A 17,040-nucleotide genomic window follows, 5' to 3' on the forward strand; every position below is an offset into this window, starting at 1 on the left:
GCCGCGCCCTGGCCAACCTGTTGGACACGAGGCGGGGCTGGGGAGGAGGGAAGGGTGACTCACCTGCGGCTGGGGGCACGTCTGGGCTGCGCTCAGTGGGCGCCGCTGGTTACGTAGCCTTCCTTTGATCCTCCTAGTCTACACGTGAGGTCTGGCTTGACAGATCCAGGAGGAAAACTGCTCTGGTCCAAGCTCTTCGCCGGCGCTCGTCGCCTCGCCTCGCCTCATCTCCACCCGCCTCCTGGCTCTGGCCCCCCGGCTGCCGCGGAGAGTCGCCGCCCCCGCCCGCGCCAGCTCCGAGCCGTTCGCGGTTCCCAGCACCAGCTGTGGGGGATGCAGGGAGCGAAGGGAGGTGAGACCGGAGGAGGAAGTGAGGCGCTCCGTGACTCTGAATATTATATTCATCCTGAAGACACTTCAAGGATTGCTGTAGTATTAGATGCCTATTTCCCTGAATCTATGCGCTCACAAATGCTCAAGAACAAAATTTTCCAGTTGCGTAAGTCTGCTAAACTCAGGGTTAGGGCAATTATATTAACTGCTTTGAGTGGTGTGGTTCAAGGTTTTCTCATTTCCGGTAAGCATCTGGGAATCTTGCATTTTTCAAAGGTCTGCAAGAGAGAGTGAACCAGACTCTTTCCCCTTTTTTCCTTGTAAGAGTTTTAGGAAAAATAAAGATTTGAGCAGACACAGAAGGGAGAGCTTTTTCATAGATTGGCTTGAAATGTGACTGGTCAGTTCTGGTTTTGCCAACTGGCTGTGGGACCTCCAACTGTTGTCTACTTCACGGGCCTCATTAACTTCCACAGTAAAATTGCAGGTTTTAATAAAAACTCCAAACATTTATTGGGTGCTTACTTCGTGCCAGGAAATTTTGTAGGTCCTTTACTTATTCAGCACCTTATTTAATTATAATAACGATACTATGAGGTAGTAGTATAGCCCTTTTATAGAAGAGGAAAAGGAGGCACAGAGAAATTAAGTGATTTACTTAGGGCCACGCAGTCCAAATTCAAACCCGGGACTGTCAGAGGCTGCCTCATAAACACAATACTTGGGACATATTATTTTTGTGTGATTTTTAAGTAAATCAAAATGTGGTTGCTTTTATTTATTTATTTATTTTTGCAAGTTTCTAAAGAGTGACAAGAGTTTAATGATATATTTTCCCTGATCTTTCAACAAACGTTTCTTGAGCATCCACTACGTACCAAGCACTCCTCTGGGTGCTTTGGATAGATCCATGAAGAAACAGACAAGATCTCTATCCTTGTGGAACTGACATTTTTCCACACTTCAGTGAATTGTACAAAACAGAATAGTATTTATAGGTTATGGTTCTTTTAACAGTTATCCATTTGGCTAACTTTTGCCCCTATAAAGAACTCTTCCATACAGAAAATATGGAGGAGTTAAAATTATACTGGTAAATAGTTCATTATTATGTTTAGGCCTTGTGTTATTAATTTTTTTAAGATAGCAGAGCTTTCCCTTACATAGAGAGAAAAATTCCCCCAACATCTCAATGATAGATTATTTGGGCGTTGAAGAAGGCAAGAGTCCACAATTCTGCTAAGCCTTATTCATACCTTAGTGTGAATAACTTTAATCAAATGGTTAGCAGTAATGGTCTACCCTAGCTTTACAGATTGTGGTGAGGAAGGAGGAAAACTTTCAGAGGAGAATGACAGCTTTGGGGGAGAAAGGAGATCTTGGACAGGTAATCAGAGGTTGGCAAAAGGTGACTGGGGCTTGCAGGTCCTCAGCACAGCCACCAGGACCCTGGACTTCAGTTGTGGTTAGTAGTACCCTGTAGAAGTAATTATAACAGTAACCACTGTTTAAATGTCATGCCCAAACTAAACATCTGAATTCTCACAATGGTCCCATGAGGTAAGTATTGTCATCCTTAGTTACGGATCTCAACTCAGAGGCTCACAGCTACTAACTAACTTTCCAGCTACATGTGAAGGAGTATAAGAAGAGATTGAAACCAGGATCTTTCTGACTCCAGATTTCATCTCAACAGCAAGGGGCCCCACATTTTCAACTGGGCTTCAACTGTAATTAAAACAATTTCCACTAATTAAAACAATCATAGCTAGAAAGATGACGACTAGTTAACTGGGCATATATAAACTCAAGTGACTATTTAAAATATAGAGTCTCTTAGGCACTAAAAATCCCTGGCTTCTTCCCTGTCCCATTCCTTTTAATCAATTGTCTCTCCTCCTTCATTGCTTGCCCAGGTTTGAGTCGGAGAGCCCCATGAAGAGGATATGATAAACAAGAGGGGAAATAAGTCCATTGAAAGAATATCCTTCCTGGTCCATGATCTTCATCTGAAATATACTCTGAAGTATGTCAAGATGTGAAAGGAGGATTGCTGATAAGTAGTTGGGGGTGGTGAGGTCTTGCTTTCGATTTCATTCCTACATAGCATGGGAGGAATGTGATTGTCATGTAGGAGGTAGTACAGTACTGAGATGTGGAAACTCGACAATCTGATGGCTGCGGGTGTGTTTCCCTAGTCATCAGATGTTACATTTGAGTGATTTTCCATTAACCGTCTTGTTATGAAATGCTTGACTGGTATTTGGTTTTATGTATGAAGTCTTCCAAATATCGATTTGGATATTAAATCTCCAAGTACAACTAGAGTTTTAATTCTTCCAATTTTTACACTATTTCTATATTTATTAGTGAATAGCGTGTATTCTTAACAGTCATATTTTTAAATTGGATTAAAAGAAAAACCATAGCATATTTTTAATGTCTGACTCTATTGATGACAACTATGAAAATAAAAGTTAAAAGTCATTTGAAGTATATTACAAATTCCTATTACTAAAAATCTGGAACATTTTATGTAGGTTTTTGAAAAAATAATGAAAATGTATTTATATTAATAGTATGTTTTGTTTTTTTGTGATTTACTTAAACAAAATATTATGCTGTTTCTGTGAAATTATTAATTTTCATCTTTTATATGAATGTTTTAAAATGACTACACATATATGATCATAAGTCACTGAAATTTTTGTTAGGAAAATGTATGTTCATTATTAATGTATATCCAAAATACTGCAACTTTACATTTATTTTTAATAGTTATATAGACAGAGGAAATGTACTGAGTGAATAGTTTTGAATAAAGACCTTTATAGAATTCAACTTGAGTAACACTACCCTTTCATTTTCAACCCCCTCATTGTAGGCTCATACATTTACACTAATATCTCCTTAACTTTTATCATTCATTAACAATGTGGGTCATATTTCATGTGAGGTGTGCATACCTATCTTTGACTCTGTGTTTGATTTCCTAGGGACTGACAATCAGATGAGCTAATTGTCATGGTGTTTAAAAATACCTTTGTGTACAGACAAAATGACTTTTTCCTCTTTTCCTTCATTGCTTTGGGATATATTTAAAGGTAAAGGAAAACTTGACAAATTCTCTCTATTCATCTTTCATGTGTCTTCTAGGTGCTTGGAATAAATCCTCCCAACTGTATAACAGCCCACTCTAATGCAGAATTTAGCTTAATGTGGGCTTGTTCTGGATTCCTTCCAAGGGGAGGCAATTATCTTTGGAAGTACCCAAGAACTCATTTTTACAGCCTAGTCTGCTATGGGATGGGTTGAGATGGTGATGATGAGGACAATATGATAAGAATAGCTACTACTTTTACTTATTCAACGTCTGCTTTATCTTTTATTAACTGTGTGACGTTAAGTTTCTTAAGCCCTCTAAGTCTGATTTTCCTCATCTGTAAAATGGGGGCAACAGTAGTATTTGCCTTATGGTATTGTTTTAAAATTAAGTGAGATAATTCATGTAAACGTTTACTGCAGTATCATTATTCTTGTTGTCACTTTTGTTATTAGTGTAATGTTTCAGGAATGTTTTTCTAATCCCCCCTTACTGAGTACTTACTCTGTGATAGGTACCGTGTTAAAAGCTTATCTCATTTCCTTTATAATTCACATAATCCTGCCAGGAGGGTAATAATATCACTCTTATTTTACAGATGAGATGCTTCTCCAGCATCATACTGGTAGTTGATTATAGATTTGAACACATTTGTTTGACTCAAAGCCTTTGACAGGCATTAATATGAAAATAATGTGAAGAAGGGAAATCACTATTAGAAATGCTCTTCTCCTCTTTAAAAATAATTTTATAAAGAGCAAATTTCTATTCTATGCTTCAAATAATTAAGAGATGACTATACTTCATAGACCATGACCAATACATTGCCTGTGATTTCACATTTTAATAAATTGGATCTTTCTTCTAACCATTGTAAAGGAGATAGTTGATTAGATTGGTCATTCTATGATTATCACTATGCCACTATGATATAGTCACAAAAGACATAGTCGACTTTTTCCTGAGTTACCAAGAAAATGTGTGGAATTAGGCACTTATTGTTCAGTGGATTAACTCCTATAATTACACTGAAATTAAACTTTTATAAACAGGATGTGGAAGTGGTGGAACAAAAGCAGAGAAAGCGCTCTGCCCATCGTGTTCTGTAAGCTAAGAGAACCCAATATTGAATTTGAGAATTCCAATTAAATCCTTTTTACCTAGCTCTATTGAATTCCTTTATGTTGATAGAGAGGTTGAGTCATACAGAACCATTTAAAACTGCATCTCATCGAGTACGTGTGATTTATTAATATTAGAAGTAAAATTGCATTTAGACTTATTCTGTTTAGTGCTTTCTTTCATTATCAAGGAACTCAGTAAAAAAAATGAATTCCATCCTGTAGTTGGAAGAGAGGTAATCTTTACGCTCCATATGTGTTATAAGGGTTTTTATGTTGCATTTCTTTGATTCTCCTGGAGTCAACGCAAAATTGAAAAGGTTTTAATCAGTAAATATTTATAGAAATATGTTTGCAAGCTTTGGGGGTGGTTATAGGTATATACAGATAGAATATATATTAGATATAATTTGTATTATATATATGAATACATACATAACATACTGTGAGAATTAATAAAAGAAACATTGTTAACTAAACTGCAGTCAGAAATGCCTGTAGGAAGAACCCTCAAGCCCTATCATACATCATCAACTAGTCCAAACAAGGAGAGGCCTACTCTTGTGTCTTCCACAGGAAGTAAAAATACTTCACTGCTGAAGAAAGATTTTTCTCCTCCCTTGGCAATAGCCCAGCCAATGAGAAAGGCTGCAGCTCAGCCAATGAGAAGCTGTTGCCCCTGTGAGCTGTTACTTTCCCCAGACGACTTTCCTTTAGAACAACCCCTCCCTCCTCGTCCTTTTTTTCTATAAAAGCAAGCTCCCCTCCTTCGTTTTCTGGGTTTGCCTATGGTTCACCATAGCATGCACATCCGGAATTGCAATTCTTTTAGCTACTCCTGAATAATTATTTGTTTTGAGGATAAAATAACAGGCAAATTTGTTTTTTAAGTTGAAAATACACGTACATAAGACTAGCAATGCGGTAAAGTTTATGATGAGTACTATGTCAGTGGGTCACATCGTTATTATTCCATCCAAGAAAAGTAGTGAACAATCAGAAGCAACATAAGGAAATAGTAGAGATAAACAAGGAGAAAGGCAATTTTTCTTTACAAAATTGTTCTTAGTTATATAGTGTAGTTCCTTTAAATATCACCCTCTTGGTATTTTAAACATGATTTAATTAAAGAGAGATATGAAGTCACTTTTTAGGACACATATGCTGAAATTCATGCCAAAGTATTTTTAACTGGATTATAAACCTGTACAGAATACCTATTATTCTGATCTGTTTGAAAACATTGAACGACATTAATTTAAATAAATTTTTATATCTTAAATCCATTGCACACAAACGGAATAAACCCAATTCTGAGTTCCAAAGCACTGCTTTTTGCCCTTAATTATATGTTGCACTTATACTTTTTTCACTGGCTCAAAAGAATTAAAAAAATGAGTTTTCAGTCAGTACATAATAATTTGGTTGATTTGAAAAAAGTGCCCTGAATCAGTGCATATATCCCAGAGTATATTTTCTCTATGCAGTGTAATTATATTGGTGGAAACTGAATAAAAAAATTTGTCATTTTTTCAACATGAAAAATAGCAGCGAGCCATATGGCTGCTCGTTTACACCATTCTATCAGATTGAAGGCTCCGTTATAGACGTGGCCTCCCAGTTCTCCCACAAACAGATTTCCCGGAAATCTGAACCAAATGGGAATTCAGAGGGAGGTGGAAGCAGAGCAAATTTGTCCTTGGTGTGTTTTAAAAAAAAATTTCTCTCAGGTCAAATCTATCCATTTTAGTAACTAGAACCGTTTTATTTTCATGGCAGCAGTGAGAAATACCCAGTTCAGCACCGCTTATGGTATTTTACATGAAAATAAGTCTCCACTAAATAACTTATGGAAGAAGAAAAATAAAACAAATGAGGAGTTTCAGTGAACTTTGGAAATCATTAACTTAGTAATAGATTCAGTATTTACAACGACTCTAGGCCACAGATGTTTTACTTTTGATAGCAGAAGCTTATGAAAAATCAAGAACAGAACATAATCACTGACTATCCGAAAAGTTTTGAGAATAATAAGCAGTTTCATGGATGAATGTGTGTTTATATGTGTGTAGATTAAGTATTTTAATTTGAGTTTTTAAAAAATTAAGCGAAAAATATACTAGAATTATTTCCTCATTTGACATTGCTCATAAATAGGGAAATATCACAAATATTTTTCAGCATAAATTACAAAAAAGGCTCTATCTACAGTTAATTTTTGGCTTGTTTTACTTTTATTCTGTTAATAGCATTACCAACTGGCAACAAAGGTCTTTGCGAAATATTTATTGAATGACAATGTAAAGCAAAAGGCAAGTTATGAGGTACTTGAACAGATAGGTGCTTGAATAAGCCCACGACAGAAGAGCATGTGGCCTCTTTCAATGTTGCGAACATGGGCAGACATTGCCTGCAGTTGGAGCCACGTTTGCTGGAGAAGTGGTGATCTACTTTGACCATCCATTTGAAAGAGAAAATCTGTCCCTGGGGCAATAAGAGTCACAAAGTGAGTGGGCCTCTCTCCGGTGAATGGTGGAGATCGCTTAAATAATAAGTACTGGATAAGGGAAGCTATTAAAATATTTGTTTTCAAGCTTCCAGGTTTTTAAATAGGGCTGTGAAAGAAGATGGCTGGCCCTGCTTCAGGGAAGTAGTCTTGGGACCCCTTTACACTCTTAAAAATTGTTGAGGACCGCAGCTTTTGCTGATATTGGTTATATCTGTTGATATTTATCATATCAAATATTAAAACAGAAAAATATAAAAGCACTTATTTATTAAATCTCTTAAAAATAACAATAACAAGCCCAATATATGTTAAGAAAACAGCATATTTTTTTTTTTTTAAAACCCTTTATTCTTTTTTTTTAAAGATTTTATTTTTCCTTTTTCTTCCCAAAGCCCCCTGGTACATAGTTGTTTATCTTTTAGTTGTGGGCCTTTCTAGTTGTGGCACGTGGGATGCCGCCTCAGCATGGTTTGATGAGTGGTGCCATGTCCGCGCCCAGGGTTCAAACTGGTGAAACCCTGGGCTGCTGAAGCAGAGCGCGAGAACTTAACCACTCGGCCATGGGGCTGGCCGTATAAACGGTTTTTTTTTTTTTTTTTTTTTTTTTATTAATGTTATGATAGATTACAACCTTGTGAGATTTCAGTTGTACATTTTTGTTAGTCATGTTGTGGGTACACCACTTCCCCCTTTGTGCCCTCCCCCCACCCCTCCTTTTCCCTGGTAACCACCGATCAGATCTTCTTGTCAATATATTAACTTCCACCTACAAGTGGAGTCATATAGAGTTCGTCTTTCTCTGACTGGCTTATTTCGCTTAACATAATACCCTCGAGGTCCATCCACGTTGCTGTGAATGGGCCAATTTTGTCTTTTTTTATGGCTGAGTAGTATTCCATTGTGTATATATACCACATCTTCTTTATCCAATCATCAGTTTCTGGGCATGTAGGTTGGTTCCACATCTTGGCCATTGTAAATAATGCTGCGATGAACATAGGGGTGCAAGGGACTCTTGGGATTTCTGATTTCAGGTTCTTAGGATAGATACCCAGTAATGGGATGGCTGGGTCATAGGGTATTTCTATTTTTAACTTTTTGAGAAATCTCCATACTGTTTTCCATAGTGGCTGTACCAGTTTGCATTCCCACCAACAGTGTATGAGGGTTCCTTTTTCTCCACAACCTCTCCAACATTTGTCGCTCTTGGTTTTGGATGTTTTTGCCAATCTAACGGGTGTAAGGTGATATCTTAGTGTAGTTTTGATTTGCATTTCCCTGATGATTAGCGATGATGAACATCTTTTCATGTGTCTATTGGCCATATTCATATCTTCTTTTGAGAAATGTCTGTTCATGTCCTCTGCCCATTTTTTGATCGGGTGTTTTGTTTTTTGGTTGTTAAGCTGTGTGAGTTCTTTGTATATTATGGAGATTAACCCTTTGTCGGATAAGTGGCTTGTAAATATTTTTTCCCAATTAGTGAGCTGAAAAAACAGCATATTTTTTGAGAAGAAGAATATTTTCCAAAACAACATAAATAGTGAGAATAAGGACATTGTTTTATAATTTTTCTTATTGCTTTCATATCTGGCTTAGTAGAAGTCAGCCATATTTTCATGTCTGCTTCTGCATTCAAACTGTTGCAATTTAATATTTTTTTCAAAGTTCATGAAGCAATACAATGTCAAACAGATAAGTAGTTGGAAAAAAGATGCACATTTTAATAGCTTTTGCATATTATTTTGTATATTCTTCTGTACAACTCTAGAACTTGACAGGCTAGTTCCAAAGTGGAATCTGAATCTGTATCAGTGAGCTATTCATATTCAGTTATATTAAAATCCGTTGGTCTATCCTGTCCTTGGAATGAATTTTTTAAATTTGTGCATGATTTTGTTATGTCATACATTGTTCATTTGAAAAATGTTGGTTCCTTAGTTATGCAGATCTCTAAAAAGTGACATTTAATTAAACAACATAAAAAGTCCCTTTTGTTAATATCACCACCAATTTCATCAGAAAAGTTTTTAAGTATTAGGAAGTGATCAAACTTGTGGTAGTAGAAATAAGCTTTCCAAAATACTAATTTTCACTTGGAACCTCAAATTTTATCATATGCAACAATATTGTCAGCTTTCCTTGACAATAACAGGATTCATTCATTCATTTTGAAGAAATTATTTATAAACATCTGAATAACTATAGTTTGTCAGTCATGTTTTCAAGTGAAAATGTGATTCATGGAAAAAAGTGGCTAGCTCAGCTTATAACTCAAAATAATCACACAAGTGCTTGTCCTTGAGACAACCGTGCTACTGACGTAATCTGCCAAAGAGCTTCAGTACGCTTTCCATTTAGTCAAATAAAACATTAAAAAGATGTATACTCAAGTGATGAGATTTATAAAGTTAATATTTTAATAAAATGAATAACTTCTGTTATTGTTCATCAAGGACATTGTTAAGTGAAACTGGCTCTTTCCTCTCTTACAAATGTGTGAAGAAGACAATGGCAACTGTTACAGTTTGGAGCCATTGCTCTGAGGTGTGCTAAAAACAAGAACAGTTTTACCCACCATTGCTTTTATACCATTACAGCAAGTGTGGATGCAGTGGAAAATACAAATAGTGTCTTGGTATTACAAAAATAAGTTTTTAAATTGAAGACTCCCATAAAGGTCTTATAAAATCCCAGGAGTATATAGACCACATTTTGAAAATGGTTGTTCTAAAATATATGTATTTTGACAACTTAAACTCAGGATTTATGTTTACATTGTTCAGGAATTAGAGAAAGTAGAGGACTTTTATATTTTGTTTTGCAGAGTTTAATGAAAAATTTTCCCATACCTAATATTCACTATATAAAGATGAGCACACACATATCCTAGACATAAATTTTATACACACACTCAAACAGAAATAAGATCATACAAATGTATACATATTTTCAGATATGCAGAGAAAATGTCATTAATTTTGGCTCCAACTGATCAGCTGTTTCTTATAAATTCCTTCACACTGGCTATCAGGTAAACATTACTTTTTCGCTCAATGAAGTAAATTTAATGCAATGGAATAATTTAAAATTTTTTTAGGTATAATCTTTTGGGGTAAAAATGTCCAGTCTCTCAGGTTTTTGACATCCTTTAGGCCTTACTCCAGATGGGCAAGATATGGGTCAGGAAGATGAGATTCTGCTGTATAGTTTAGCTCATACCTATCAGATTATCACTGGCTAATAGGAGGGCTTCCTGGACTAATGACTACTGGGGTGCACGTGGATGAGAATGGCTAGAGGCCATTGTTGGGCCATTTACTTCTGGTCTCTAAGTTCCTCCTCATTTTTCTCTTTCCCTTTGCCCTCAGGTTATAGATGGTTAATCAGGCCTCTCAAGTCTCTGTCTCTGTCTCTACTCAGCAGTACATGGAGCCACTTCTGGTTTATCCATCTCAGGGTTTTTTTTTTAAAGACTGGCACCTGAGCTAACAACTGTTGCCAATCTTCTTTTTCTCTTTTCTTCTTCCCAAAGCCCTCCAGTACATAGTTGTATATTTTTAGTTGTAGGTCCTTCTGGTTGTGCTATGTGAGATGCTGCCTCAGCATGGCTTCATGAGTGGTGCCATGTCCTCGCCCAGGATCCGAACCTGTGAAACCCTGGGCCACGGAAGCACACAAACTTAACTGCTCGGCCTTGGGGCAGGCCCTCAGGTTTATCTACCTACAATCTTCTACTGTTACTTCTGCATAATCACCCTGCCCCAAGTTAGAAGTGGCTGGGTATGGGGCGCTTCCTAGAGCTTGAAGCTTTTCTGAAAAAAAGAATGTTGAAGTGTTAATGCCCTGGGCTCTCCCACACCTCTTGGAAATTTCTAAATGCCCCTCCTGGACCTGCTGAAGTTTGTCATTAATGTGTGTTTGTGTTTATGGGGGATACAGGATCCCTGAAGCTGATCCACTTGACATTCCTCTCTCTCCCTATTTTTTCTTTATAGTTATTCATGGTTTCCCCCCTATTTCTACATCATTGGTTCTAAACTAGTGTTAATACTTCCTCCTTAAAGAGATATTTGGAAATGTGATCATGGTGGTATGGGGTTATTTTCACCTGTCACAATGATTGGAGGATGTTATTGACAATTACTATCTAGGAACCAGACGTGTTAAATATCCTTTGACTAGGGGCAATAAAGAATTGCCATTCCAACACTCTCATGAGAAACACTGCTCTGGGAGACAAGCTCCTCAGATCTGAGGGAAGCAAGCCTCAAAGCGTAGCCATGGTTGCTGTAACAGAGATGATACTAATTACCTAATTCTTCCTGTAACTCACCATATGGATGCCTTGGACTGACTATGAAAAATGTCATGGACCAGAAGTACAAAAAATACCATTATCATTATATGAAATATGTACATACATTAGACTTTTGAATTTGCTATAATTTCTTATACTACAATTTTTTATACTACAAGCATAGGGATGACACATTAAACAGAAGAGCTAAATATATAAATACCTATGCATGTATTTGAAATGTACTGCAAAATAACATTGCTTTCTATGATAACTGTTGAGATGGTGCAGGTCCTTATGGATGGACTTGACATAACATTATAGAAACAGCCAGTCACGTATGCTTCAAAGAAACCTTGCAAGGTTTCCAGAAGAATACATGAAAAATTGAAATTAGTTTCTATAATACTTTGGTCAACCTTCTCATGGACAGAATATCCTAAATGATCTTGCTAGTTTCCAGAGAATCATTTTGCCTCCAAAATCGAAAGCAAGATTTGCTGTTTCTAGAATGTCTTTGCATTTTTTCCTAAAAAAAAATGCACTTCCCTATACTTCATCAATCTGATTTTTCCTTTATTAACTCAGTTCATCAACTGACTCCTTCCCATGTGAGGAAAAAGTTTTCATGTAGAAAAAACTAAATGGGGTGCAAATAATTAACTAAATGTCCTTTAGATATTTTGGATACTGTTCACTTGAAATATTCCAAACTTTGGTTTTTGTTTAATAAAATACATATTATATGCATAATAGTCATACAAAATCCCTAGAATTCTATTGCCAAACATTGAATTTTGAAATCAGTATTCTCTACAACTTATTCACATAATTTTGATTTTTTAAGTTAATACACAAGTTTAAAATAATTTAGATTAAATAATTTTCATTGGAAGGTGATATATTTGCAAAGGTAGGCCTTCCCTATAACTATCTTACAGCTTCAATTTATTTAATTTTGCCATATATTTTTTCCTCCAGATATATTCATTAGTGGACATATGTTATGCCTAATGAGAGCAACACATTTGAATTGGTTTTTCTTTTGGTAGAGAACATTAAAAGACATGTATAATAGATATTTCTTGAGTTGTGAATTAATTTGGAGTCAGTGGAAGCTTTGGAGATGTTTCCATTTAGGAAGATGACAATGATGTGCAAGTTAGCACCCAAGTTACAAAATCCATAATAATATCCAGTACATTGTGTGTACTCTGGGTGTGTTCTCCTGACTCACAGCGTCCCTGAAGTGAATTAGCTGTTTTATTGACACCAATACCATGAGAGTAATTCATATCATCTTTTAGGGTTTTTTCTATTCGATTGATCTTCTCTGTCTGCTTCTTTTGTAAAATGTCAAATTGAAAATAATAATCTGTCATAGATGGACTTATTTTTAAAGCTTCTAAGAGATAGAAATATGGTTTTTTTTGTTAACAATATATATATTTTAAATTTTCATGATTCACAGTTTTGGTCACTATGGGTATTCATTTGCTTTCAGCTTAATACTGATTTAGGAGAATTTGGGTAGAGTGCATTTTGTGGTTCAAAGATGCTGATAACCATGTAGAGTGACTGGTTTTTATAATAGACTGGAATTGTGACATACAGTTAAAATTTTTCACTGGCAATGCAGAACTGGAACCTCAGCACATTTTGTTCCTTGGCACTTGTCCAGTAATCCACAAGGAGGCATGCTTGGATGGTTGAATCAGAAAAGTCTTTAAAAATTGACCAGAAACCCTCAATAATTATCTGGCAACGTTTTTGTGTATTCACTGGAGGACTGCAACCACACTAAATGGGTAGGTGAAATTCTTAAAATATGGAATCTTAGAAGGAATCACATGATTAGGTGGCTGAGAAACAATATTTGCAGAGTTCAACTAAATATTTGTCTATGAAGCAGATGGGCTGGGAGCATTTTCCTAAGATAGGTAAAGAGGAAAAAGCAGAGCAATGAGCCCTGTCAATTTGGACTTCCAAACTTGTTTTTTGGCAAAAGCTTGATGTGTTTATGGGGATTGGAATATTTGAGGATTAAGTGAGATCATATGTGAAATATTTAAAAGTCATAAGTGTTTATCATTTTTCTTTCCTGGGCATAAAACATGAAGATGTTACTAATATTTAATGACTGCTATTTGTATGTTTGAATGAAAAAAAAATGAAGTAGTAAATTCTCAATAGTCATTTCCCCTGGAGCACGTTGGAGACTCAAAAGGCAGTCGTTTTCCTCACAATTTCAGCCTCGATGACGGAGTCTGTCTTCCTTTAAAATCAATTCTTAGACACAAAAAGAGCCAGTTGGTCTCTGATTACTGCACACCTGGCACACTCAGTTGCTGTTCTGTCTAAGCATCCAGTGAATCTTATTTATTGCTTGAAACTGTGTTTCAGCACACCCTTAACAATATTCGTTCTTCTTCTTGCTTTGCCTTTTGATGGCTCTGTTTTAGCTCACCATAGATCTTAGATGTCTGGGCATCCTTACCTCACCCAACTTTCTCATATTCTTAACCCAGTGGGGTTTGAAGTTAGATCAGGGCTGCCTAACTTCTAATTTTAGGAATAGGCCATTTATTATTGATGAGTCTGTGGAGTGTGTTTGCAAGGACAGTCCTTCCTACTTGTTTTTGGTGATCAAGAATATGAATGGATGTAGTTGGATGAGCAATTCCCATTAACATTTCCCAAGCCTTTGGGGACACCTTAAGAGGTATTTTGTAAAAAGTATGCTCTTTTATCAAATGTGTTTGCACTAAAAAAAATTAAAGAGCTTTGTTTTCTCCTCAAAATGTTTTTCAAATCCATTCACTCCTCCACTTCCTCATTGTTATTCTGCTCTGAGCTATCAACTCTTGGTATCCATTAAATGCTTCCTTGCTTCCATTCTTGATTTCTACAAAATTCCTATAGGCTGCCATGGCATCTAAAAACTTCAAATCATATAATGCTGGTCCCTAATTAAAAGATTTCAATCTCTTTGCATTGCACATAGAATGAAATTTAAATTCCTTTCTATAACCTTCAAGGCTTCTGACCTCTCCAGCCACTCATTTGTAACCACATGGGCTGGACATTTTCACCTGCTGCTGCCTGTCTCCTACGTCGTATTTAACATCAGTCACAAGATAGAGGAAGACAAGAGTATTCCTAATCCTTAATACCTCCTTGTCTCTCTCCAACACAGCCGTGTAAGCTTCAGGAGGGTAGTGGGCTTGTCTGTACTGTTCCCCACTGTGTTCTCAGGGCTCAGTACAGGTCCTGTCACATAATTGACTAATAAATACAGATTGTGTGGACAGTGACTTATCAAGAAACTTTCATAAGCTACTGTACAATGTAGCAGTTCTCAAAACTCAGGTTTGGAAATATTTTGTATATATAAATTTGCAATTTCCCAAGACAGAGCTTTTTAAAGATAGACTGGTTGCAGGACTTGTTTATTGTTCTCTCCTAGAGCGCTGCAAACATATGACACCTCTTCCTGGTAATACTTCTTTTCTTCTGGTTTAGATAATCTCCAGAAGCCTTTAAACATAGAATTGCTCATCAATGATAACAGAGCCTGTCCTCAAGTTCAGTGCTCTTAGATACCTTTTGCTTAGAAATGTTGAGAAAAATTTATGGATATTTGCCTGAAAAATATCCAGCCCATTATCCTAGATGCTCTACATTTTATTTGTTCATTTGGTCTGACCGTTATCAAGACATTCATTGGGATCATGCTAAATTGGTCTAGTGTAGAATTTTTTTTTAACTGAGTTACATTTTGATGTATCTTTGCTAGTCTATGTTGATGGATCTTATAAGCAAAAGACCAGAAGCAACTCATCTTTGTGTTTACTGTAAAGCTGTTGTTGTGGGTGATATCCATTCCATTACGCAATACTCACTCTAGTAAGATCTCCACAATAAAATTCTCTTCTTTCTCAGGTAAAAGAATAATTGTTATCAATTGATTTGTGTTGCTTATGGACTTCGGAGTTTACAGGATTTATTCGCACATACATCTTTTGAAAACATTACAATTACCATTTATCAAGTGCTTTCTGTGACCTAGTTATCTTATACAAGTACTTTATATGGATTATCCCATTTCATTCTCACAATAACCCTATGACATAGGTGTTGTCATTATTCCTATTTTACAGATGAAGAAACTGAGGCACAGAGAAGATACATTCTCCAAAGTCACACAACCAGAAAATGTTGGAACCAAATTGTGAATACAGCATAACTTAGATAGCCTGCCTCTCAAATAAATCTAGCTTATTTCTCAAAATTTTAGTTTTCTTTTGTCTTATATTTTTATCTGCTTAAGCAATCTTAAATCATTGTGGGAAAATGTGCAGTATAATGAAATGAAAAAGTTAGATACAAAATTGCTTTTCCTTATGAGTGTTGTCTTGTATGACAAAGCTCAAATAAATTTATAGGTAGGAATCTGGTAGACAGTTTTAGCAATTGCATCTCTGTTAGCAAAAGAAGCTATCAACTGTTATTCTCTTCTAGGTGCATATTTCAACATTGTGTCGTAAATTAACTTCTATTTTTCTTGATTTACTTTCTCAAACTGTATCCATAGGAAACCTGACTTGTTATGTAACTATGTCCTATATTATATTCAGTCAACTATTATGAATGCTTGGTACTTCTATAAGTTTTATTGAAATTAGCGGTAACTAACAGGATGTTCTAAGAAATATTAGTGAGCTAATTGTCTTTTCAATTTATATCCATAATAAAGGCTTGCATACGATATTTTAGACTTCTTGTTCCTCAATTTTACAAGCCACAGATTTTAATAATATGCTTTGTATATGTAATCCAGCCTTAAACCATTTTGGAATATGAAAGAATTGCATTAAATACATGAATTATTATGGTTCAAGTTACCCCAAATTCCTGCCGGAAAACTTCCTTAATGTATCAAAAAGACATCTGCTATTTAAAAGTTTTAGAAGATTAATGTACACAAAAATTCCACTAAAAATTCTTGCTAGCTAGTCTATTGTGTAGCCACCCCTGACACAGGAAGGGTTAATAATCACTGGAAAAGGCTTGCCAACAAACTGTGACCTGGAGGTGAGAAGGCCAGTTAGCCAATGACGGGTAAGACCCCCGGGGGGCAACCTAAGCCAGGCAGTGGCCACCCGGGGGCACAGATGGAGAAACGATGTTGATATCGGGAGCAGGAGGGACCGTTGCCTAAGATACCTTGCCTGCTCCGAGATAAAAATATAGGAGCACAGCAATAACATGATAATATCAAAACAGAGGCCAAGGGAGGGCTCCTTGAGAAATCACTAAGAATTCTTGGTATTTGCTAATTACTTCATCCAGAACACCTGTATATGTTTAACAGATGTAAGCTATGTATATATTGAAACGCTGGTTATAATAAACTCAGAGTGGCCATCAGCCCTCACTGCACCTATCCTGATGTGGACATTGGATTGCGACACCGACATATGGTGTCCCCGACATGATCCAAGATCGGCGGCATTATTGGTGGGTAACAATATGGGGGAATTTCAACTGCCTTTCGGTGGTCCGCCGTGAGAATGATGGGCCAACAATTGGCGATTCAACAGAAATTATACTTTAAGACACTTCAGCAACTGCTGAAGGCGATTTCAGTTTCGGTTTCTCCCGCCAAGTCACA

Source organism: Equus asinus, chromosome 12, assembly GCF_041296235.1.
Source record: "Equus asinus isolate D_3611 breed Donkey chromosome 12, EquAss-T2T_v2, whole genome shotgun sequence".
Taxonomy (NCBI): Eukaryota; Metazoa; Chordata; class Mammalia; order Perissodactyla; family Equidae; genus Equus; species Equus asinus.